Source organism: Molossus molossus, unplaced genomic scaffold (genome assembly GCF_014108415.1).
Source record: "Molossus molossus isolate mMolMol1 unplaced genomic scaffold, mMolMol1.p scaffold_m16_p_11, whole genome shotgun sequence".
Lineage (NCBI taxonomy): Eukaryota > Metazoa > Chordata > Mammalia > Chiroptera > Molossidae > Molossus > Molossus molossus.
In genome coordinates this window covers 21,509,244-21,535,712 of record NW_023425346.1, presented here as the reverse complement: position 1 = coordinate 21,535,712, position 26,469 = coordinate 21,509,244, and the positions used below count along the sequence as shown (strand labels likewise).

At 36.0% G+C, this 26,469-nt stretch overlaps 1 pseudogene; it reads right to left on the bottom strand.

The window, feature by feature from the left end:
- Positions 1-24,550: 24,550 nt before the first annotated feature.
- LOC118625585 lies at positions 24,551-25,711 on the bottom strand (annotated as a pseudogene).
- Positions 25,712-26,469: the final 758 nt, after the last annotated feature.

Here is a 26,469-nt window from a genome sequence, read left to right as displayed (position 1 = left end):
TCCTCCATATATCTGGTGGCATCTTTACACTGATACAAATTGCAGTGAACAGCAATTTGTATAAATCACTATTATTCCACAGAGAGAGATATATAGACCAAGCAAATCTAATGTGACAGATGTTATAAATGTCATCATTATGGTTTTTCATTGCAATTCAAACAGTTCATAGGCTTCCTCCACCGATTATATTAAACAGAGGACGGGAGCTTTCCCTGTCAGAAAAGATAACAGCCTTGGCACAGAGCAGATGTCCTCACCCAGGCTGAGCTGTCTCACCTTCCTATGGACAAAATGGGCTCCTAAAGATGGTTTTCAACACAAATACCTTGGATCAGGAACAGGCTTAGAATCTATTTGAAACACAGATTAAGAAAAAACAAGGAAGAAAATCTCATCAGTGTGCCAATGATTTTAGAGAAGCCTATGCAAAACAATGAATTTTATATTTTTTCATAGCCCCGGATATTAAAATGCACAATACAGGGCCATGTCAGTGGTTCAAAAGGTCTCCGTTCTCATATCGGAAACGGTAAGAGCTGTCTTATAGCAGAAGCTGGCAATTACTTTTTATTCCTCCAAATGCAACGAAGGATGTAGAGCGGAATTTGTCTGTGTGATCTAAATCTTTCCTAAAATAACAACATACTGCTATCTATTGGAGATAAGTTAGCTGTGTAATCTTAGCTGCAAAATACAAACTTTACTTTGAGGTCCGTTTCAGAATTATAAGTCTAATCCTTATTCTATACATAAATATGTATATAAATAGTACAAAATAACTTATGTGTAGGATTTATTATATACATGCATAAGTACAAATTAAAGATTACTCTTTTAAAGAGCATATACTCATGAACCTGGTGTTCTGAACTTTAATCAATGTTATGGCTTGAATTCTCCCCCACTCATATGTTGACACTGTGATTATATTTGGTGATAGGACCTATAAGGAGATAACTAAGTTTAAGAGAGGTCATAAGGAAGAGGCCTGATCAGTAGGACCAGTGTTTTCTATAAGGAAGAGACATGTAGGATACAGGTGCTCAGAGGACAGGCCGGTGAGGACACACTGAGAGGAGAGCCACCTGTAAGCCAAGGAGAGAGGCCATAGGAACAACCAAATCCGTCCATGCCTTGATCTTGGACTTCCAGCCTCCAGAACTGTGAGAAAATACATTTCTGCTTTTCATGCCACCTGCTGTGTGATTGAGACATTTAGTGATGACAGCCTGAGCGGATAAATACACCAGGGGAGGTGTATCATTGCCTGAACTTCCCCAAACCTCTATGCTCACCACTACCATCCCTTAGTCTTGTAAGAGCATACAGACATTGAAAGATCTGCCTCTACAGATATCTACAAATTCCCAGGAGTACATATGTTTCTATCCACAAATGAGCGTTTGGGAAGACTTGCTGTTTTTTTTCCCAGTGAAATAGCAATGCATATAGACTTGTCAAAGAAGGACTCTAGAAACCATTAGTTTTAAGGGTAGTTGCCTGAAAAAGTTGTGGCTGCTGCCACGTTGGTCATTGCTCCATAATGACAGTCATATAAAACCTGAAGGACTGCTGTTTTGAAGGGCTAGCCCGGAATAGTCACTGTTGCTGTCATATTCCATGTCGTTGCTGCAGAAAGGAAGAGTGCTGTTGCCAACACCTTTGTGGTAGTTGTTGAGCACAGGTCTAAAAGCAGCCAGGGCCAAGCACCTGTCAGAATGGAGCTAGTGGTCCAGTGAGAGAAACGTCAATTATCTTGTAATTAAAATGACAGACTTTTCCTATATCTGAAGTACCTAACCTAATATGGGAAGTGGGGGATGGTTTCTCTGAAGAAGCCACTTTAAGGCTGAGGCAAGAATGCTGAGTAAAGTCAACTGCTTGACGAGTTAACCAGTGAAGAGCACTGGAGAGGACCTGAGGGAGCACCGAGCTGGGGAATGCTCCATGCCTACCCTGAGTGTGCACAGCGGGGCTGCCTGGGTGGGTGGGAGGAGGATGGTGAGAAGACATGCTCAGGGAGGACAGGAGGAAACTCCATGCGACATAATGTTTTCAGCCACATTTTGTGTTTGGCAAAAAGGGAAAAGAAAAATCTACTTTGTAATGCTTCCAGGTGATTAATTTTACGATGTCAAATAATTATAAAACTAATTACCTTGAAGTAATGATTTAATATGTGTACTGGCAGTAATTGAGCAGTCAAGTGAGATTCATTCAGTGGATTATATAAGACTATTTCTTTGGAGCTAGTGCAGAGACTCCCTGATTGAAATATATGCTGTGTGGGAAGCAATTAAATGGTTTGAAATGGAGTTAGAGAGTGTGTTCAAAATATGTAAAAGTGACTCCTGATAAAAGTCCCCTCTTGCCCAGAAGAGAATCAGATTGTCTCTGAGTTTACTGCACCCCCAGAGGCCAGCTGCCTGCAGAATCACCACTCCTGAGGCAAATCCTTTGCCAAACCAGAGAGCTGCCAGAGTTGGGGAGCTGAGGTGGCTGGGCCAGAACTCCACCCTGCTGTCAGGTGCTGTGGCTGCAACAGGAGGGCGAGAGTGTGTGCTTCCCTCTGCTGCTAGAAGTCCCACTTAGTCTTATAAGAACTAATCTTTGGTGACAGATCACCTAGCAAGTATGTACTCAGTTTGCATTATTATTCCAGAAAGATCCCTGCTTACTTTTGAAGTCATTTCCAGTCAAAGTAACTTTCCAAAGTGTTAAACATCTGGTGCTTCAGCCATAATCTATTATAACCCAGCCTGATAACTTCAGTCACTGAATTAAATGCAAATTACTCAACAATGCTTTTAGCCTGTAATTTATATCTAAGACACTTATTATTGTCAAACCCAGAGCTGTTGAAACTGTTAAGATAGAAAAATAGAGATGCCTTTCAAAAGAAAAGCTATGTAATTAGGACTAGCCCTCAAAAATTCCCCCCCGCCCCCCAGTAGTCAGTGGATCCATAAAGCAAAGATAATTGGTGAGATGAGACTTTGTTTTAAGTCTGTACCATTGTTGAGCTACTTGGCAATTCCTACAGTAAACGTTTGAATAATGCAGGTAAAAGAAGTCTTGATTTGCCCAATTTTACTCTCACCTATTTCCCTCTTAACTCTGCACTGAACTTTAAAAAATAAAATCAATTGCTTCTGAGTTGCATGCATAACATAACCTTCAGCAATGTATCAGTGAGCACTGACTGTATATAAAACATGTACTAGGGCTGACTGGTACCAGGGTTAAGGCAAAGATGAATAAGAGAGACACTTTTGTCTCCAAGGGACATACTATTTAATGGAAGAGAGAGGAAGGTACCTTAATAAATTTAATACCAACTGTGAACTGACAGGTGCTAAAAATGAAGAATGAGAAGTGACCTCAGACTGAGGCTTTAGTGCCAGTTGATAGTAAAAAATGTAGAGTGATTTTTTAATAAAGTTAAGTATATTTAATTGAAAAAAATTGAACTTAATTGTGAGAAAAGCATTCTTTTTAATTTTTTTGAGATAAAGAACATTCTATATTTTATGAAAATATGTCCAATTAGGTAAGGTGGGAAATCTGTGATGGATTCAGAATCTCTTCGTTAATGCACAAGAACATCTAAATAGCTGAGATCAGCCACTTTGAGGGCTAAAGAGGAACAGTTCAGCACCCGTGTTTAAGGATGTCTTCATGAAGGAGGTAGCTTTGAGGTAGGTCTGCCTTGAATGGACTACTCAGCCTTCTGATTTGTTCTCTGTTGTCCCCAATTAATCACTAAAATATTATTTGTAGGAGAACAGATATCGAACATATTTTAATCACCTTAACATTCAAATAATACTGAAATATTCTTTAAAATCAAGAGCTTTAACTTATATATATTAGTTGATGAAGTCTCTTTTGTTAAAAGAAAACAGAAATCAAGTGGAGGAAAACTGTAAACACTAAATATAAGAACCCATGTGTGTCCTGTAGAGCCCAGAGGCAGAAATACAACTATAATTGGTAGTAAATTATCCTGATCAAGGAAAATAAAATGACAAAGTTGAATTAGCTATGAAGAAACTGATGTACCTCAATGACTTAAATGACTATTAAAGGAAAACTAATTAATAGTAAACTAAAAGGTAAAAGGAGTAAATTATTTCCTTTATATAAACAAAAGTAGATTAAAGGTATAGATAATATCAAACAATAATTTTAAGTTTTAAATTTTTTTATAAGAAAGAGGAAGGGAGAGAGAGCTAGAAACATTGATGTGAGAGAGAAACATTGATTGGCTGCTTCCTGCAAACCCCACCCCCACCCCCCACTGGGGATCAAGTTCGCAACCCCCTCACGTGCCCTGACCGGGAGTTGAACCTGAACCTCTCAGTCCATGGGATGATGCCCAGTCCACTGAGCTACACTGGTTGGGCGTCAAACAGAAATTTTATTGTAAAATATCCCCACCCCCCCCAAGAGAGAATAACAAAATATTTATAATAAGGAAGATAAAAATCAATGTTAGAAAAGAAAAGAGTACATATATCTTTTCAAATGAGTGTTTTAGGTTTCTTCATACCCAGAAGTGCAATTGCTGGGTCATAAGGAAGTTCCATTTTTAATTTCTGAGAAAACTCCATATTGTTTTCTACAGTGGCTGTACCAATCTGCACCCCCATCAACAGTGTATGTGGGTTCTTTTTTCTCCACATTCTCTCTAATACTTTTTGTTTGTCGATGTATTGATGATAGCCATTCTGGCAGGTGTGAGACAGTGTATGTAGACATTTATGCATATATGTATAATGTATGTACAGCACATGTATAACGCATGTATACATGTATATATATGTACAAATATTTACATATGCATTGCAAATGTTTATATAGATATATATGTACATATGAAACTTGGGTAAACTTAAATAGTATAAAGATCACATCTTTTTGTTTTTTTGGTCAATCTAAAGTGAATATAAAGAGTTTTTAACCCAATGGGAGTTGAAGATAGTTAAAATCAGCCCTGGAGGTGGATTTCCCTTTTTCAGTATTGCAGAGCCGAAGAGCTTGGCCTACTGATCCCACAGTTACCTCAGGTTAGATGGTTCCCTGACTCATCTCATTTGTTCATCAAACCAGATCCACATACATTCTTGGTTCATCTCCCTTTTGTTTCCATAGTCATTACCTCCTCACTTCTATTAATTCTGTTTCTTCCTCCATGTTACTGAAATGTACATCTGGGTTGTACTTTGCTTGAGTATATTGAATGGTTCTCCAAGTCTTTGGATAATGTCAACTGAATGAAAAAAGGTGTAGGGATTAGCCAAAGAACATATATATACATACCCCATAGACACAGACAACAATGTGTTGATGGCCACAGGGAAGGGATGGCAGGGACTATGCAGAGATGGACAAAGGTTGGGGGGGGGGGCATCTGCAATAATGTCAACAATAAAAATAAAGTTTAAAACATTTTTAAAATGCTTGTTATGCTATGGATAACTCTAAAATCCAGCCCTTCAGTATCTCTTAAGAAGTTCATTCTGTAATCCCACTTACATCTGTGCTCCTGTCATACTGGTCTAATCATAGTTTCAAATATTTCAGGTATCTTATACCTTCATGGTATGCTAGCTCTGCTTTTTCTGCCTGGAATGCCATTCCCCGTTTTTTCTCAAAACTCAGTTCCAAATCCTTTGTGAAGACATTGATGTCTTGTAATCACTGCAGGCAAACTTAGCATCTTTGGGCCTCCAATATATTCTGAACATACCCTTAAATATTAACTAAATATTTTATTATACCATACCAATTATGAGCCCTTTTTCTACGTATAGATTGAGAGTAATATTCATTTTATCTTTGTGTTCCCAACATCTAATCACCCACAACATAACATTACTGAGCGGAAGTGGTTTTATACTGGTATCCTGAGCAGTCGTGACTGCAGTGTTCTAGATAAACTAGGAAAACAAGACATTCCAGATTGTAATGACGTGAAATTTTATTATCGTCCTGAAGTCAAGATTCTATCAAAGAAATAAACTGAACTCTTATGGTCATTGCAAAGATCATATTTTTACATAAGTTTATATCAGAAAAAAAATCTTCCTCCTATTTAAATAAAAGTTGCTCATGAATTTTACCCTTTAAATGTTAACAATTCCATCATTTTGAATAATGGCAATATCTGTCTATTATTTATCTTATCTTACCACATGGATAGGACCTTTACAATAATATTGAATAGAAGCAATCATACTGGGCACCCATGTCTCCCTCAGCAATGATAATGCATGTATATAATTTATATTAGACTAAGGAAGTTTCCACCTACTTTTATAGATATTGGATTTAATCAAATGATTTATGTATATTTTGAAATAATTGTTTTTCTTACTTTAATTTCCAAATGTAGAGACTTAGATTTATGAATTGGCTTTTAAATGTTAAGTCATCATTGCATTCTTAGAAATACACCAGATATAATCATGATACTTTTAAAAATTTATTTCTCATTATGTATAGTTGATATACAATGTTATATTTGTTCTAGCTTTACAACATATTAATTCATACCTTACAATGTGATCACCACAGTAAGTCTAGTAAACGTCTGTTACCTACAAAGTTATTAGGATATTGATGATCATTTTCTGTATGCTGCACATTACATCCCCATGAGTTATTTATTTTATAACTGTAAGTTTGTTTTTTGTTGTTTTTTATCCTCACCTGAGGACATTTTTGCATTTATCTTCAGATAGAGTGGGAGTGAGAGAGGGAGGAAGAGAGGGAAACATTGATGTGAGAGAGACACATCAACTGGTTGCCATCCACATGACCCCAACCAAGACAGGGGACAAACTCCAGCCAAGGTATGTGCCCTTAGTGGGAACCGAACCTGGATCTCTCTGGTCCGCAGACCAATGCTCTAACTGCTGAGCCAAACTAGCCAGGGCTATAATTATAAGTTTGTACCTCTTATTCCTCTTCACCTGGCCATCCAACTTTCTCCACTCTGGCAAGTTTGTACTCTGTATCTATGTCTGTTTCTGTTTTGCTCTGTTTATTTATTTTTTGTTTGCTTTGTTTTTTAGATCCACATTTAAATGAAATCATATTTGTCTTCGCCTGTGTGACTTATTTCACTTAGCATAATACCTTTTAGACCCATCCATTTTGTCCCAAATGGCAAGATTTTATTTTTTTATGGCTAAGTAATATACATATATACAGAGTGGGGCAAATGTAGGTTTACACTTGTTCATACGGAAAATAATACACTAATTTATAAGTAATATTACAAGAATGAACTCTGTGTTTTGCATTCTCACATCTGTAAACCTCATTTTGCCCCACCCTGCCACAAACATAATGTATATGCAACACACAAACCATGTTTTTATTATCTCTTTATCAATGGGCATCTAAGTTGCTTTCATATCTTGGCTATTGTAAATAATGCTGCAATGAACATAATGGTGCATATATCTTCTTGAATTAGTATTTTTGTTACTTTTTTAGATAAATATCCTAGTGGACTTTCTAGGTAATATTGTAATTCTATTTTTAATTAAAATTTTTTTCTTTATTGATTTCAGAGAGGGAGAAAAGGAGAGGGAGATAGAAACACTGATGAGAGAGAACATTGATGAGAGAGAACATCGATTGGCTGCCTCCTGCATGCCCCCCAATTGGGGATTTGGCCCACAATCTGGGCATGTGCCCTGACTGGAAATTGAACTGGTGACCTTTTGGTGCATGGGTCGACACTCAACCACTGAGTCATACTGGCCAGGCTATTTTTAATTTTTGAGGAAACTTCATGATCATTTGCATAATGGCTGCATCAACTTACAATCCTACCAACAGTGAACAATGGTTCCTTTTTCTCCACATTCTCTTCAAAATGTGCCATTTTAAAATTTTTATTATAATAGCCATTCTGACAATGCGAGGCAATATCTCACTAGGTTTTGATTTGCATCTCTCTGGTGATTAGTAATGTTGAGCATCTTTTCATGTTTGTTGGCCAATCAGTATGTTTTCTTAGGAGAAATGTCTATTCAGATTCCCTCCCCATTTTAAAAATCAGATTACTTTCAAATGTCGAGTTGTATGAGTTCTTTACAGATTTTGATTTTTAACTCCTTACTGGATATATAATTTGCAAATAACTTTTCAAATTAAGCTGTCTTTATTTTGTTGATGGTTTTCTTCACTGTGTAAAAGTTTTTTAGTTTAATGAAGTCCTATTTGTATATTTTTGCTTTTGTTACCTTCGCCTGAGAAAATATATATAAAAAATATTTCTAACACCAGTGTGAAAGAGTTTGCTGCCTATGTTTTCTTTTAGAAGTTTTATGATTTCAAGTATTACATTTCATTTTTTAATATACTTTGAGGTTTTTCTTTTGTATAGGGTATAAAAAAGTGGTCACACTTTTTTGGGGGGACGAGAATCTGTCTAGTTTTCCTAATATCATTTATTAAAAAGACTGTCTTTTCTCCCTTTTTTATTTTTGCTTACTGTATTATACATTAATTGACCAATATATGTGTGTTTATTTACGAGCTTTCTATTCTGCTCCATTGATCTCTGCATCTGTTTTTGTGCCAGTACCATGTTGCTTAGGTTACTATAGCTTTATAGTATAGTTTGAAATCAGGAAGCATGATGGCTCCAGCTTTTCTTCTTTCTCAAGATTGTTTTGTCTATTTGAAGTCTTTTTTGGTTTCATTTTAATTTTAAGATTATTTCTTCTAGTTTTGTGAAAAAAAATGCCTTTGGTATTTTGATAGGGGTTGCACTGAATCTAGAGATTGCTTTGGGTAGTATGGACATTTTAATGATATCAATTATTCCAATTCATGAGCACAATCTATCCTTTTATTTATTTATATCATCTTCAACTTCTTGCATCAGCATTTTTTTTAGTTTGCAGAGTATAGAGCTTCTACCTCCTTGATTAATTTTTCTCTAGTTTTTTAATGCTATTATAAATGGGATTATTTTTAAAATTCCTCTTAATCATAATTATTAGTGTAAAGAAATACCACTGGTTTTTATATACTAATTTTTTATCCTGAATCTACTAAATTCCTTTATTAGTTCTAATAAATTTGTGGTAAAATCTTTAGGGTTTCTATATATAGTGTTCCGTCATTTGCACATAGGGTCACTTTTACTTCTTCCTTTTCAACTTAAATACCTTTCATTTCTTTTTCTTCTTTGATTGCTGTGGCTAGGACTTCTAATACTATGTTGGTTAAGCATGCTGAGCATGCACATCCTTGTCTGGTTTCTGATGTTAGAGATAAACTGTTCAGTTTTTCAGAGTTGAATATGATGTTAGATGTGGGTTTGGCATACATGCCCTTTATTGAGATATGTTTCTTCTAGTACCACTTTGTTGAGAGTGTTTATTATAAATAGATGCTGTATTTTGTCAAATGATTTTCCTGTGTTTATTGAGATCATGATTTTTAGTTTTTATTTTGTTAATGTGATGATTGATTTTTGAATATTGAACCATCCTTGTATTCCTGGAATAAATCCCAATTGATCATGTGTACCATCCTTTTAATGTATTGTTACATTTGGTTTGCTAATATTTTTTAGAGATTTTTTTTTCATCGTGTTAGTTAGGAATATTAGTCTATTAGAATATTAGGAATAGTAGTTTTTTGGTAATGTTTTGTCTGGTTTTGGTATCAGGGTAATACTGGCTTCATAGAATGAGTTTGAAAGCACTCCTTCCTTTTCTAATTTTTTGGGATAGTTTAAAAAGGATAGTTATTCTCTTTAAATGTTTGATAAAATTCTCCTATGAAGTAATGTAGTCCTGGGCTTTTGTTTTTTGGGAGATTTTGATCATGGATTCAATTTTACTACTAGCAATGTCTGTTCAGATTTTCTGTTTCTTCCTATCCAGTTTTGGAGGATATAGATAAATTCTTAGAAACATACCATTTTCTAGGTTGTCCAATTTGTTGGCATATTGTTACTCACAGTATTAACTAATGATCCTTTGGATTTCTGTGGTGTCAGTTGTAACTTCTTTTTTTTAAATTTCTGATTTTATATATTTGAATTTTCTCTCATTTTTTTTCTTGATAAGTCTGGATAAGAATTATCAATTTCATTTATCTTTTCAAAGTACCAGCATTTAGTTTCATTGATATATTAGTCTCCATTTTAATTATTCTGCTCTAATCTTTATCATTTTTTCTTTCTTCTATAAACTTTGGGCTTTGTTTTTATTTTTCTCAGTCTTTTAGTTGTAATATTATATTGCTTATTGACATTTTTCTTATGTCTTGAAGTAATCCTGTATACTATGAACTTCACTCTTAATAATTTTATTGTGTTCCATAGATTTTTAAATGTGCTTCTGTGTTTTTGTACCAAGATATTTTTTTATTTTCACTTTGATTTCTTTTTAATCCTTTGATTGTGAGTAGAATGTTGTTTAACTTATATGTATATTTGTTTTTTCCATTTTTTTCTTGTAATTGATTTCTAGTTTTATACTTGTGATGGGAAAAGATGCTTGATAAGATTTCATTCTTTTTAAATTAATTGATACTTGTTTTTATGGCCTAAAATGATGATCTATCCTGGAGGGTGTTCTATGTACACTTGAAAAGAATTGTATTCTTCTGTTTTTGAATAGAATTTTATTTTTGTATCTATTAAGTCATCATCTATGTTGATGTTTATAGCCGATTTTTTTGGTGATTTTCTGTCTGGATGATGTATCCAATGATATAAGTTAGATGTTAATATCCCCTACTATTATTGTTTATACTGTCAATCTCTTTATATGTTTGTAAATACTTGCTATATGCATTTAAATATCTTCTTGTATGTTGGATACATAGATGTTTACAAGTGTTAAATCCTTCTGTTGTAGCTATCCCTTTATCATTATGTAATACCCTTCTTAATCCCTTGAAACCAATGTTGTTTTGAAAACCATTTTTGTCTAAGTATTGCTACCTTAGCCTAGTTTTCATTTTGTTTATATGAAATATTTTTTCCACCCCATCACTTTCAGTCAGTGTGTGTCCTTAGATGTTGACTGAATCTCCTATAGGCAGGATATGTATGGGTCCTGTGTGTGTGTGTATGTATGTATGTATATGTATGTGTGTATATATATATATATCCACTTAGCTATCCCATATCTTTTTATTTGAATACTTAATCCATTTACATTTAAGGTAATTTTAGGTAGGTTTGTATTTATTACCAGCAACAATTTTTGCTGAAAAATTAGCTGATAATCCTACGAGTTTTTTTTTTTTTTTTTTAATTAGCTGCTTTTAAAATTCCTTCTTTATTTTTAACATTTGGCATTTTAATTATGATGTATCTTAGTGTAAGTCTCTGAGTTTATCTTCTATGGGACTCTCTGTGCTTTCTGGATGTGGATCTTTTTTCCTTCATCATTATTTATTCAAATAGATTTTTCTGTCCCTTTCTATCTCTTTTCCTTCGGGGACTCCTATAATGTGAATGTTGGTACACTTGATGTTAAGTCAGATATTCCTTCCATGATTCTTTTATTTTTTTCTATTTTATGTTCCAATTAGTTTTTTATTTTTACTAGTTTATCTTCCAGTTTGTCAATTTGTTTTTCTTTATCATCTAATCTGATATTTATTCCCTCTAGTGTATTTTTTTATGTTACTGTACTCTTCAGGTCTCATTGTATCTTCTTTATATTTTCTATCTCTTTTAAAGTTCTCACTGAGTTTATATATCCTTCTCCCATTTTCGTTGAACATCTTTATAACCATTGCTTTGAACTCTTTATCTGGTAGATTTCTTATCTTTATTTTATTTGTTGTTTTTCTGGAATATTGTCTTGTTTTTTCATTTGAAACATATTCCTCAGTCTATTTATTTCCTGTCTTTTTGTATTTGTTCCTGTGCATTAGGTAGATAAGCTATGTTTCCCAGTCCTAAAAGATGGCCTATATAGAAGTTGTCCTGTGGACTCCAGTGATGCAATTCCCCCATTACTAGAGCCAGATGCTCAGAGGCATGTACTGTATGAATTGTGGGCTCCTTCCTGCCATTGTTGTGGGTGTATTGGTGGGTGGTGTTGACCCTTAGACTAACTAGCTGTGAAGACTGGCCATGATTACCATGGACAGTCTGGTATGTCGATTGGGGGATGCTTTAGAGTGCTACGGTACTAGCTGAACCCATATGTGGGTGTGTCAGTTGTGGAACCACTTGGATGAGGAGGCTACAATTCAGGCGGAGGCTCATCCCTGCATGTGCAATTTCTAGAGCAGCTTGGGAGTGGCTCCAGTGCAAGCCTAGGCCTGCCACCATGTGTGCTGGGGTTGAAGCCACTTGGGAGGGAGGGGCACTCTGGTGCAATATGAGGCTATCCCACATGTGTACCAGTTCTGGAGCTGCTTGGTGGTTCTATGATGCTAGCAAAGGCTGGCTATTGCATATGCTGGTGCTAGAGCCATTTGGGAAGCACTCCGGCTGGGTGAGTAGATTGGGCTGGGCAAGACCTCAAGGGAATGCTAGGGTGGGATAAACAGTGTTAGCCAGGTTAATTGAATGTGTTAGAATAAGCACCCACCTGTACTAGACCAGCCATGTGGAAATAGAGCACAATAAAAGAAACAATAGAATCTGCCAATATTTCCATCCCAGCAGAAAATTACCACTGATCCTTGCACTCCCTGCACTCACCCTGAAATTAATCGATGTAATTCCTTCAAGTATGATCCAGGTGTTTTTCAAACTGCTGCCTCTGCACTGGATCTCAAAGTGAGTTTATGCACAGACCCTTTAAGAGCAGAGGCTCATTTTTCTGTAACTCTTTGGTTCTCTTGAAAGTAAGCCCCACTGGTTCTCAAAGCCAGCTGTTATGGGGGATCCTCTTCCTGGTGTAGGTCCCCTGGACTGGGTGGCCCATTGTAGGACTTGGACTGCTCGCTTCTCAGGGGAGACCACGTTGGTCATGATATCCCTCCTATTTGCAAATTGCCTTACCAGGGAAGTGGGTTATGGCCAGACAACTTCTCTACTCCTCCAGTCGTCTCAGTGTGACTTCTTTATATGCTTAGTTGTAGAAACTCTGTTCAGCTAGTTTTCAGGCATTCTCAGCAAGGATTGTTCTATATTTAATTGAAATATTGGGGTATGTCCATGGAAAGATATCCATGTTCAGGATAGACCTACTCTGCCACTTGACTCTGCCTCCCACGATATGTTTTTAAAAATAAATGTTTGGATTTGATATGCTAATATTTTTAAAAAGATTTTTGTGTCCATGGTCAAAGTGATATTGGCCTATAATTTTCATTTGTAATTCTTTTGGTCTTCTTTCTTTTATGTCATAAATACTTTCATTTTACATAGTTTATCTTACTTTTACACATGTTGATTCACTGTAACAAAAATAAGTAAATTTAGCTATGTATTTTTTCTTTATTTAAACTTGTCTAATTCCCCTGTTCTCATTATCTTTCAACACATATCGATCCTCATCTATCCAAGAACATAAGCATTATTCAAGATTTCTCTATAATCTCACAATAATATATAAAAATGTATATGACTATAACTATATTACATATGTAGAAGTTGTGGGTGATTTTTATAAAAATTGAATATTCTACATCTTTTTTTTTTTTTTTTTACTTTTTAGCACCTTGCTTTATTTACTTAGTATTTCATCCAAGTCAAATGGTATAACTGTAATTCTTCCTAATGGCAGCATAATATTCCATGATGTGCTCATGTTATTATTTATTAAAAAGTCCTTATTGGATATTTCCTTCTTTTTCTGACTATAAAAAATGCTGCAAATAACACCAATGTATATATGTTGTAATGCACTGATGATTTAATTTCTATTATATGCTTTATTTGGTTATATCTTTTCAGAACCATGGATGTATATTTGTAAAATAAAAGGTATATTTGAATCTTTTTTAGGACACTTTTAATGATGCCTATCATACATACTGAATAGTGTATAAATCACAGATTCATACCACATAATTTGATATATAGGGAAACTTTACATGGAACCATACAGTATATACTTTTTTTGTGTCTGGCATTTTTTGTTTACATGTTTGTTAAATTAATTCTTGTGGCATATAAAAATCTTTGCATCATTTTTATTGTATAATATTTAATTTTATGAACAGACCATAATTTATCCAATCCACAATTAAACATTTGGGTTGTTTCTAGTTGAGGTTTATAACTACTAGTGCTGTTATGAACATTCTTATATATCTTTTGGTGTACAGAGGTTCACACATAGAAACGGAGTCAATAGGTTATGAGATGTGCTATGACACCACTTTGGCAGAAACTGCTACAAAGTTTATCTAAAGTTACAGGACCAGTTTACACTTCCAATAGTGGTACGTGAGGTTTTCCATTGTGCTACATTCTTATATTCTCTTATTTTTTTAAATTTTATTTTAATTTTAGCCATTTGACAAATAGGTGCTGATAACTCATTGTGGTTTCAATTTCGGTGTGTTGACTATTAAAATTTAGCATTTGTTGGTCACTTGAATATTCTATTTTATAAATTGCTTATTCAGGTCTTTTATTTTTTTATTGTGTTGTCTTTCATTTATTGGTTCATAATAGTCCTTTATATCTTCTGGATATATGATATATATTCACTGTACTTTTTGCTTTACTGTTTCACTTTCTGTACTGATTTTTTGATAAATAAATATTTTAAATTTTAATGTATGTCATCTATAATGCTTTTATTTCATGGTTTATGCTTTTATGTCTAATATAAGCAATCTTTGCCAACCCCAAGCTTAAGATATTCTAACATATTTTCATAAACTTTCAGAAGTTTTTATTGATTTATCTATCACATTTAAAGTTATAGTCTTTCTGGAATTGATTTTTTCATATGGTGTGAGGTATTTGTCAAGATTAAATATTTTTCTATATGGATATCCTATTGACTCAGCATTAATTATTAAAGATATTTCTTCAGACTATTTTACAGAGTCATTTTTGCTATAAATCAAGTGACTATATATGCACAGTCTTTTTCTGCATTCTGTTTTATTCTTCTGATTTATTAATCTGTCTATCACCAACACTGCATGGACATAATTGGTATAGCTTTATAATAAGTTTTGATATCTGGTAATAAAATTTCTCCAACTTTGTTTTTCTTCTACAGATTTGTCTTGTTTATTCTTGGCCCTTTGCAGTCTCATGTGTATTTAAGAAGCAGCATATGAATTTATACACACATACACACACACAAACATATTCTGGGATTTCCTTTAATTTATAGATCAATTTAGAGATGACTGTCATCTTTCATTTGTAAATATTAGGCAGGACACCTTTAATTTCTCTCAAAAGTATTTTGTAATTTTTCTATGTGTGTCTTATATATCTTTTAGTTTATTTGCTTTTTACTGTTCTTGATGCTAATAAAAATGGTTTAATTTTTAAGAAAACATGAGTTTGTAATTTTATGTTATTACATAGACATATACACTTATTTACATATTTACTTTAAATATAGAGACCTTATTACATTCGATTTTAAATTCTATTTTTAATAACTTTTTTCTGTATACAAAATGATGTTATGTGTAAAATATGAAATTTCTTTACATTTTTATTTATTGATTTGTGAGAAACATTGATTTGTTGTTCCACTTATTTATGCATTTATTAGTTGATTATTGTATGTGCCCTGATCTAGGATCGCTCAAACCACAACCTTGACATATTGAGATGACTCTCTAACCAACTGAGCTACCCTACCAGGGCTTGATCAGTTTTTATTTTTTCCCCAAGCTGTATCTATTTATTTTCTTGCATTTACAATGGGGAGGACTTTTCATGGTTCCACAATGTTGAATACAGGTGATGATACTAGAGGACATCTTTATCTTGTCTTTGAACTCTAGTTTACTATTCAGTAGAATAGTATATTCTACTGAGTTGGAATTTATATACAGTATAGTGCACAAATATTAAGTGTTCAGCCTAACTAATGGTTACATATGAATATACTTTTGGAACCATCAGTGGATCAAGATATACATAGTATATGCCAAGCATCTCAGAAGGTATATATATGCCTCTCTTCCACTTCTACCAGTGCCTCCAGCTTAGTGAATGAACCCAATTGGTATAAAATGAATAAGGGAGGTCACTGATGAAATTCATAAATTAATTTCTGGAGGATAGAGTATAGTAGGAAAATGTGAAGGTTAAATCTGCAGGCTTTTTCCTCTTCAGAATTTACTTTTGCCTTTTGTTCTCTTGAAAAGCATTAGTCCCACCCTGGCCAGGTAGCTAAGTTGGTTTGAGCATCATCCCCATATGCCAAGGTTGTGAGTTTGATCCTTGGTTAGGTCACATACAAGAAGCAACCAGTAAATGCATAAATATGTGGAACAACAAATCTATCTCCCTTCCTCACACTCTAAAAAAAATCAATCAATAAATTAAAATTTTTAAAAAGGTGATAAACATTAGTCCCATGCCTAATTTCAACAGCTACCATATTATTCTAAGATTATATCAATTCAGTCATATTTTTTTCTGAAACATAAAATACTGTTCTTTTCTCTTAATATACAGTAGCAGTAAAAATTTATAAAGAGCCCAGCTAATATGTCTCAGTGATTGAGTGATGACCCATGCACCAAGAAGGCGCCTGTTCGATTCCCGGTCAGGGTACATGCCCAGGTTGTGGACCTGATCCCCACCCTAGTAGGGAGCATGCAGGAGGCGGCCAATAGATGTTCTCTCATTGCTGTTTCTATCTCTTTCTTCCTCTTCCTTCCTCTTTCTTTAAAATTCAATAAAGGAAAAAAAGGGAAACATCTGTAACAAAAATAAATTAGTTTAAAAAAATAAAATGTGTAAAGAGTGGGAGAAAAATTAAAATATGTAGGAGTTTGATCTTGGTTAAATTATAGGTAGATGGTCAAAAAGGAAAATCAATCACTCTGTAACATTAAAAAAAAAAAAACATAAACTTTAAAAATTACATGGTTTTAAAAGTCATCAAAGAGCTACAGGGGAAAAAAAAAGGTCTAAAAAATTTAGAGATGTTAGCCTTTTCAGAGATGAGCAAAAATCAGCAACATTTTTTATTTCTTAATGCATTTGCTGAGTCTACAGAAATAATTGGGTAGAAAAGTAAGTTTTAGGGAGAAGGACCTTATGGAGAAAAGAAGAGATAACTGAGAGTTTTATATCTGAAAATTGGTTGTTGTGGTTGCTAACCAATTCTTCACATAGGAAATTTGGTGACTTAATCGTCCTGGACAATTGAAGGCTAATTGGACAGTGAAGAGATAAATGGCTTAATTTTTAAAAATTAAACTTCAAAGCCTTGCTGGAGGGCAGGGCCCATTTCACTGTGAAAAGCAGAACACAAATCATTTAAAGTGAAGACATAAGCACCTGACTGTATGACAAAGAAACAAAACAAATCTCTTCTGAAAAAATTTGTTATCCACTGAATCTCTACTGCTATTTGATACTTAAAGAGCAGTACAAAAAAACTTAATGACATGCAAAGTAGCAGGAAAATGTGACTCATAATACAAAGTAAATAAGTCAAAGGATGCAGAACCACAGATGACACAAATGCAGGAATTAGTAGGCTGAAAATCAGTATTATAAATTAGTGATTTAGAGGAATTACTGGATGAAACTAAAAAATTGAAATTCTACGGTGATATTTGAAATGAATAATTCCTTGGGTTGTCTTTTTAAAAGAATGAACACAGAAGAAAAAACTATTAACTTCTAAAAGGATAATCAAAATCCTAACTCATGGGACAAAGGGAGAGAGAGAATGAAGTCATTCTTCCTTCAATTTTTTGTTCTGTTTAAGCTGAGTTGATGTGATAATGCCCACCAACGCTGGTGAGAGGGAATCTCCTTACCCAGGCTACTGAGTCAAATGCTTACTCTTCTAGGAACCTCCTCACAGATACACAGAAAATAATGTTTAACCAACTATTTGGGTCTCTCTTAGCCTAGTAAAGTTGATACATAAAATTAATCATTACAACAAATATTGCTGGAGAAATTGGATATTCACACGATTAACTACCATCGATGCTTCCCAAACATAACCCTTGCACCAAAAATCATGCAAACAGCATTATAAAGATGCATGTCAAAGTTAATATTTTTAAAGCTTCTAAAACTAAACAAAACTTCTATTGAAGGAAAATATTTGTTAATTATGACAGAAAAAGTATTAACCATAAAAAATTTTGAAAATTGGACTTAAAATAAAAACCTTCTGTATACCAAAAAGATAAAGGCAAGGGCATAAAACAGTTAAACCACAGACACAAAGTATATTCATAAAACATATTAAGTAAAGGATTTATATTCATAACATATTAAAAAAATCTTCAAATCAAAAATTAAAAAATCCTACAAATTTATAATAATGGCTACTTTATTTCTTTTTTTAAAATTTTTATTTTATTTTAAATTTTATTTTTGTTACAGATGTTTCTCCTATTTTACCCCATTGATACCCTCCTCCCCATTCCCCTTGCCCCGTCCCCAGCTTTGTTGCCCATGTTCATTGGTTATGCATACATGCATATAAGTTCTGTGGTTTATCTCTTTCCTCCCCCCACCACCACCTCTTCTGAGGGTTTTTCCGTCTGTACCCTACTTCCATGTTTCTGGGTCTACCCTATTCCTCAGACTGTTATGTTCATTATATTCCATAAGTAAGTGAGATCATGTGGTATTTGTCTTTTTCTGCTTGGCTTGTTTCACTTAGGATAATACTTTCCAGATCCCTCCATGTCGTCTCAAAGGATAAGAGATCTTTCTTTCTTACAGATGCATAGTACTCCATTGTGTATATGTACCACAGCTTTGTTATCCATTCATCTACTGATGGACACTTGGGCTGTTTCCAGATCTTAGCTATTGTAAATAGTGCTGCTATGAACATGGGGGTACATATATTCTTCCTGATTGGTGTTTCAGGCTTCTTAGGGTATATTTCTAGAAGTGGGATCACTGGGTCAAATGGCAGTTCAATTTTTAATTTTTTGAGGTAGCACCATATTGTTTTCCATAGCGGCTGCACCAGTCTGCATTCCCACCAGCAGTGTATTAGAGTCCCCTTTTCTCCACACCCTCGCCAACACTTGTTGTTTGATGATTTGTTGATGGCGGCCATTCTGACAGGTGTGAGGTGATACCTCATTGTTGTTTTAATTTGCATCTCTCTGATGATTAGTGATGTTGAGCATTTCTTCATATGTCTCTTGGCCATTTGTATGTCCTGTTTGGAGAGGTGTCTGTTCAGCTCCTCTGCCCATTCTTTAATTGGGTTCTTTGTCTTCCTTTTGTTGAGTTGTTAATTTCCAAAATATATAGAGTACTCATACAACTCAACAAAAGGAAGACAAAAACCCAATTAAAAAATGGGCTACTTTATTTATATATGACCAATAAACATTGAAAAGGTTCTGAAGGACATGATGAATGCAGATTACATCCAAAATGTGATTGTAAAGTTAAAACAAAAGCATAACAGAAATTCACTACACCTACCAGATCTGCTAAAATCTCCAAGGATTTGTTAGGATGTGCAACTGAAACTTGTGCCTTGAATCTAAAATTGTACAACCACTTTGGAAAACTGTCTGTTATTCTCTAATAAAGTTAACCAAGCTTTGATCATGTGAACCAGTAATTCTTCATATGTGACTATGCATGACTTACATAAGAATATTCATTAAAGTTTAATTTTTTAAAGCACATAGCTAGAAACAACCCACATTTTAAGCAATAATAGATTGGGTAAAGAATTTGAGGGCCCCAAGACCTTACACCACACTAATCCCAAGCTGCTATGAATAGATGCAACTTTTTTGGGTAGTTTGGTGAAATTCTAAGAGGAATCACTCCTACTCGGCAATGAGCTGAATGTTTGTGTGCTCCTCAAATGTCAAATATTGAAACCTAATATGCAATGTGAGGGAGTTGGAGACAGGGGCTTTGGGAAGTGGTTAGATCATGAATGTGGCACCCTCATGTGTGGGATTAGTGCCCTTAAAAAAGAGGTACAAGAGATTGCTCTCCTCTAATCCTGTATTGTTGAGGTTAAAGCAAAAAGACAGCTCTTTGGGAAATGGGCCCTAACCAGACACTGTATCTACTAGTGCCTCTATCTTGGACTTGCCAGCACTGTAAATTCTTATGCTTCCCCAAACCATAAGAAATAAATTCCTGTTGTTTATAGGCCATGCAATCTAAGGTATTGTGCTCTAGTAACCAGAACAGACTAAGGCATCCTCTTACACTTTGATTTTAGAATATTCATGAGGGAGAACATTGCTAGTTCAAGACAACTTAAAGGGGCCTACTGCATCCCTTAGAGTGCCCCTTCTGACCTTGAAGTCAGTCTCCTAAATGTTGCCATCCATAGGTAATTTCACCCTTCAATCCAGCCAGCTTCTTATTGGTTATGGGAACATGTGGTAGGAATGCTGAATTTAGTGAGCTTATTTTCATACTTCATGTGTCATAAAATGTGTTTACTGGCTCAAGGTGATTTTGTGTGAAATACCTAACAAATGATAATATAATCTATTAACCCACAAGAGAGGTGTTGGTAAAGGAATGGAATAGAAATCTGACCCAAGAATATATTTCCATCTCTGTGAAATCAACTTCCTGTTCTCTCTATGATGAAGGGTCCAATATAATCAATCAGCCATCTGGTGGCTAGCTTGTTTCCTTGGAAATTGGTTTCTCTTATTATCAGGGTTTGTACTCAACAATAATGATATGTACTTAAGCTTTGGTGATGGAAGAAACAGGCTATTGAGCTGTGTATAACCTCCATGACTATAATCAGGGCCTCACTGTACATGAACCCATTTAGCAAACACCATAGTGCCTGGGAACAAAAATCAGACTGACATCAAAAAATAGATCTTGTGCATCTCGTTACTGAGTGTCTTATGTTGTGTATACTGTATATCCTCTACTAGCCATTTATGTAGATCGTGAATATCATTACACTCTGTGCCAAAATAGTCATCAACTTCACTTTCAAATATTGTCACCACCATCCTAATTTTATTATTTTAAAGTCCTTAACTTTCCAGCCAGCATGTAGCATCACTTGTGAATTGGTGTCAATCATTATCATGGGCCATCTCTATCTTATGTAAAGTGAACATCCAACCCACTGGGAAGATACTCTATTAGTCACTATCTTTTCTTTTTCTCCATTTCTCCTGCTTATAGAGCACTGTGCCTGTTCATTCACGATCCAGATTTTTTGTTTTCCCTTTTTCATTAATTGATCTTTCCATGAGGCTGTAAGTAGGATGAGGAAGAGACAGTGAAGGAGCGAGAGTAGGCACTGAAATCGGGACCACTTTGTGTAGTTTACCCATGCATTCTGCATCTGCTAGTATGGACTGCATGTTATTTCCACTTTGTAATTCAATGGCTGCTAAAAAGTTCCAATTTTATAATTTGGCAAATTAGATAAAAAGCACATAACAGAAAATTTAGATTGTAGAGATACTTGGTGCCCCATAATCAATGTATTCTGTTTCTCCTAGTGCCCAGTAGCAAGCCAGGGGCTGCTTTTCAAATGGAGTGTAGTCGTCAAAGAGGGCAGAGAGTAAGTGACCCCACTCCAAAGACCTCAGGGTATGTACTATGGTTCTTCTGTGAGAGCTTATTGGACATTTCACTCAGCATCCCCTCACAGATATGTCCCAAAGAATGTGTCTATGGGTCATAATTCCCAAATGATGGACAGCTTGTACTGAGGGCTGCACTTGCTGAAGAGACTTGCTTCAAGGCCCCCTCTTAATTCAGGGGCTTTCAGTTAACCCAGAAAACATCTTGAAACAGCTTGCCTGAATACATTGTGATCAACCCCAAATCCAGAATGTCATTACCGCTGGGTCTGTTTCTTCCCTGGTGAGCAGGGCAAAGACTAGAAGTTCCTCTTTTACTTTATAAAACATGCTACGAATCAGTAGATGCAGAAACCCTGATGTGGCTGGCCTCTGCATGTTCATGGGTATTTATTGCCTACCCTCTGGCACATGGGTTACTTCCTACTCAGTAGGTACAATGAGCAAAATGTTAATCTTTTGTGAGCTATAAGAAAAATCAAACTCCATATTAAAGACAGAAAGAAGGAGGGTTAATATAGTCTGATGATAAGATCATACTAGTATACTGTTGTCCCTGATGTGTTAAGACAAATGGCTTCTAGCTATAATTGACATCACTGAGTTTGTGCTGATGTTTACTAGAAGACATCTGGCTTTTGCATTGTTCAGACGAAAAAAGGAAATGAAAGGCTTCATTCTATGAATTAGACCATATTTTGAGAACCACTGATCTAGAACACCCACTTGGTTAGGGTAGGGTTCTCAAATTATAATCTTCGGACTAAAGACATCATTACCACTTAGAAACTTACACATGCAAATTGGTGGGTTCTATCAGAGATCTAGTAAGGCTGAGGTTTGGGAGTGTTGCTCAACAATCTGTTTTAAGAGATTTTCCAGATGACTCTGGTGTATGATATGGTTTAAAAAGCACTGTTCTCTTTATTTACTTTATCTGTGCCAAGTCTTAATTCTTGGGTAAGGTAAATAATCACAGGATATGTGAGCTTTCTTTGGACTAATTATGAGATGGATTAGAGTAAGCGGTTTATCTATCACCTGACTCCACAAATCCCCTCTTTGACTTCTGAAACATACTGAAGTTTTCAGTACCTAGGCATTAGTATTGGTGAATAGCTCATACCTACTTATGTCCAGAAGGTCTGTGTGTTTCCATTTTTGTACAGCACAAAGATAATGGGAAATGGCCACAGGTATTTTGGGGGCAGTATTGTGTACTGCATTGTACTGTTTCCTTTCCTACGAAGGGACAGTAGGTCCATAAACTAGCTTACTTAGGTCTCAGTATTGTTTAAGAGCCCAACATTCTCTGTTTTGGTGAGTCACATCTTTGCACCAGACCTAGGATTTTTGTCCTGTGTATATAACAGTGCCGTAATAAACTTGCAATCTATTTTCATTTCTAGGGAGCTTGTGATCAGTTAACAGCCATCACAGATCCCTATGGGTCAAAATACTGTGGTTACCACCCTGTCCCTGAAAATTTTTTGACAACGGTGCATAATTTGAGCTGCTGTTTTTAAGTACAGAAACTTGGTCTTTTCTATGTAGGATCTTATCATTTTTATTAAAAACAAGGAACTCAATTCCATTGTAGCATCCTCCACCATCATTTCTGACCATCATTGGCTCCCGATTTTTCTGATGATGAAGTCTCAGTGCCCAGGGCCTCTCCAGCTCCCTGCAGGCTCTGGGCTGGGTCATGTGTGGGGAGAGCTTGCCTCCTTGCCACCCTCCCACTTGTAGCTTTATCTGGTCCTATTTTTGCTGCTTCCAGGGCCTTTCCCTTTAAGGCCCCCGCGGGGCTGCCCATCCATGGCTCTGCCTACAGAATGGGCATAATGCATGTGCCTGCCTCCCACCCTGCTCTTTTTATTGAAGCTGAAAAGACAGACTTGACCTGGGAGGGACCCAGCCACCCCCAAGATATATCATCAGGAGCTTTGTGGGAGAGGTATGAGACAGGTTGAAGAGACATCTCTGACCCTGGTGGTTTGTGGCCCTATGGTGTTGGTGCATCTGTCTCCTAGAGTGAGCAGTGGGGCAACTGCCCAGCCTGTCTCCACCCTGGCTCAGCAACCTGGTTATGTGGGGTTGTGCAGGCACTGGCCCACGGTCGTCCCCTGTGCAGTGTGTGGCTGTGAGCCCTTGTTGCCTTCGTATGAGAGATCTCCGACTCGCATTACTTAGCCCCTCTGGGTGCACATTCTGGGGCAAGAAGCCATGGAGCCGTAAGAAAAGAATTCTTTGGCAGCTGGCATGCACTTGCCAATGCATTTCTTTTTCAAAGATTGCTTTGTTTTATTGCGATATAATTGACATACAGCATAATGACTTACATATATTGCAAAATGATTACCACAATAAGTTTGGTAACATCCAATATCTCATGCAGATACAAAACATTTTATTTTCCTCTGATGAGAACTTTTAGGATTACTCTCTTAGCAACTTTTAAATATACTATACAGCAGTGTTAACTATAATCATCATATTGCACTAACCTTATAGCTGGAAGTTTGTACCTTTGACCTTCATCTGATTCTCCCAACCCCCACTTTTGTTAATCAGAAATCTGATATTTTCCTATGAATTTGGTAGGTTTGCTATTTTTGATATAAAGAATTGCAATAGGCATCAACATTTTAATTTCCTATCTGACTGACTTACTAATTCTCTTATTAATTTTAATAGTTTGTAAATTATTTTGTATTGTTTATTGAGACAACATTTCACCTGTAAATAATGTGTTTTTCCCTTTCACAATCTCTATAATCCCTCCTCCCCCATCTTTTCATGTGTTTTTCTTTTTCACTGATTCTTTGATCAGGTCTTTGTTAAAATAAGTTGTCTAACATAATTTAATCTTTATGGAATAAACACATTTATGTTTACGCAACAGGCTTCTTTCGTTGTTGGTGGGTTTCTTTTCTGCTGGCTTCTTTTCAGCTGCTGGTTCCTTAGTAGCTGCAGTCTGTACTTCCACCAAAGGCTTCTGATTATACAACATCCTTCTTCCCTTTCTTCACTGCAGTGAGCTTGTTGCATGGAACCCCGTGATGCTGTTCCCTTATCCACCTGGGGTTTGTGATTGTTGACCAGGCAAAGAACAGTGTTATGACATGTTGTCTTTGCATATGGGTTTAGCTTCAACGTGATTCTCAGGTTTTTCAGTGAATTCTTTTTTAGGACTCTGCAATTAATCTTGTTGCATGGTGCTTGGAGGACTCTTTAGATTTCTCGGCTTTTCAAATTCTGCTAAGGTCTGAACCAAGCATCTTGCACGTGGGCAAATTGTAGCTGCTGTGAGAGAGGTAGCTTAATGCCAAGGGTCATACAGATCACCTAACTTGCGAAGGGCACATCTAGTCCTAGTGCAGTGATGTCCCACATGCCCCCTAGGAGTAAGTTTCAAAATGTTTAGTTTGCTGCTGTTGTCTTCATTATCGAGGATGCAGGGACACCTGCACTGGATATAATGACAGCTTCCCATTTTGCCTTTGCCAGCTCTCATTAGCAGAGTGGCACTGAACTTTTTCATACATCTGGCCTTAACTTTCTTAAGAAGTAGACAGCCTTTGTGATCTTTTCATACTTTTTAGTTTTGTCTTCAGCCACAAAAGGAAGTTCAGGAACGTCCTCAACACAATGACCTTTAGATATAACCAGCGCTGGTAAGCCCCAGGCAGCCAGTGCAGAGCAGATGGCATACCGCTTCTGTGTGGTGTGCATGCTGTGCTGCCAACAGTGCCAGGTTTGTGTTGGTGAAAGCATGTGGCCCCCACAGCACATATTTCCAGAAACACCTTGTCCAGAACTGTGAGTAGCCACCATCTCAAACTCTGGGAATTTAAGCCACAACTCTGCCAGGACCCCAGGACTCGGCTCTGATTGCTGACATGTAACTCACTGACATATAGGGCTGTCTGTTGTTTTTGTACAAACTGGTGTGAACAAAGTTTGCAATAGCTGGTCAAATGGGGGCCTCGAACACAGCAGGCAAAGTGACATTTGTTTAAAAGAAATCAAGGAGGTTTTTTTTGTTGTTTTTTTTTGTTTTTCCTTTATTCATTTTAGAGAGAGGAAATGAGAGGGAGAGAGAGATAGAAACATGGATTAGAGAGAACATCGACTGGCCACCTGCATGCCCCCCACTGGGCCCACAACCTGGACATACGTTCCTGACCGGGAATCGAACCAGCGAACTCTTGGTGCATGGGTCAACACTCAACCACTGAGCCACATTGGCCAAACCAAAGTGACATTTTTGCCAGTTGAACCCATTTGTGGATATCAGTGAATGAGCACACACCATCGTGGAGGAAGGAGAAGGCTAGCTGCTCTCAGACCAGAGGCTCCAACAGGAAATGTTCTCCCCATCTTATTGAGCTGGGTAAAGCTTCTTACCAGAGAATATTACAAATGGTGATAGTAGGGTTCCTTGTTTTATTTTTTATTTAACATAAGTATTTCAACATTTTATTATTGTGTGTTAATAATTCTATGAGTTTGTATAAAAACATTTTATCAGGTTTCTCATTGGGATAGAAGCTTCAGACCCTTTCTTCATGGGCGTCTCTTTAAGATTGCTGGAGTCTGCTCACAACATAGCAGCTGACTCCCTTAGCATGATCAGCCCAAGAGACAGCAAGGCAGATGACAACATATTTTTATAACAGCGGTCAAAATCACACACTGTTATTTCCACCTTATCTCACTGAGCTCACAGATCAGCCCAATACAGAGTGAGAAGGAATTACATAGAGTGAA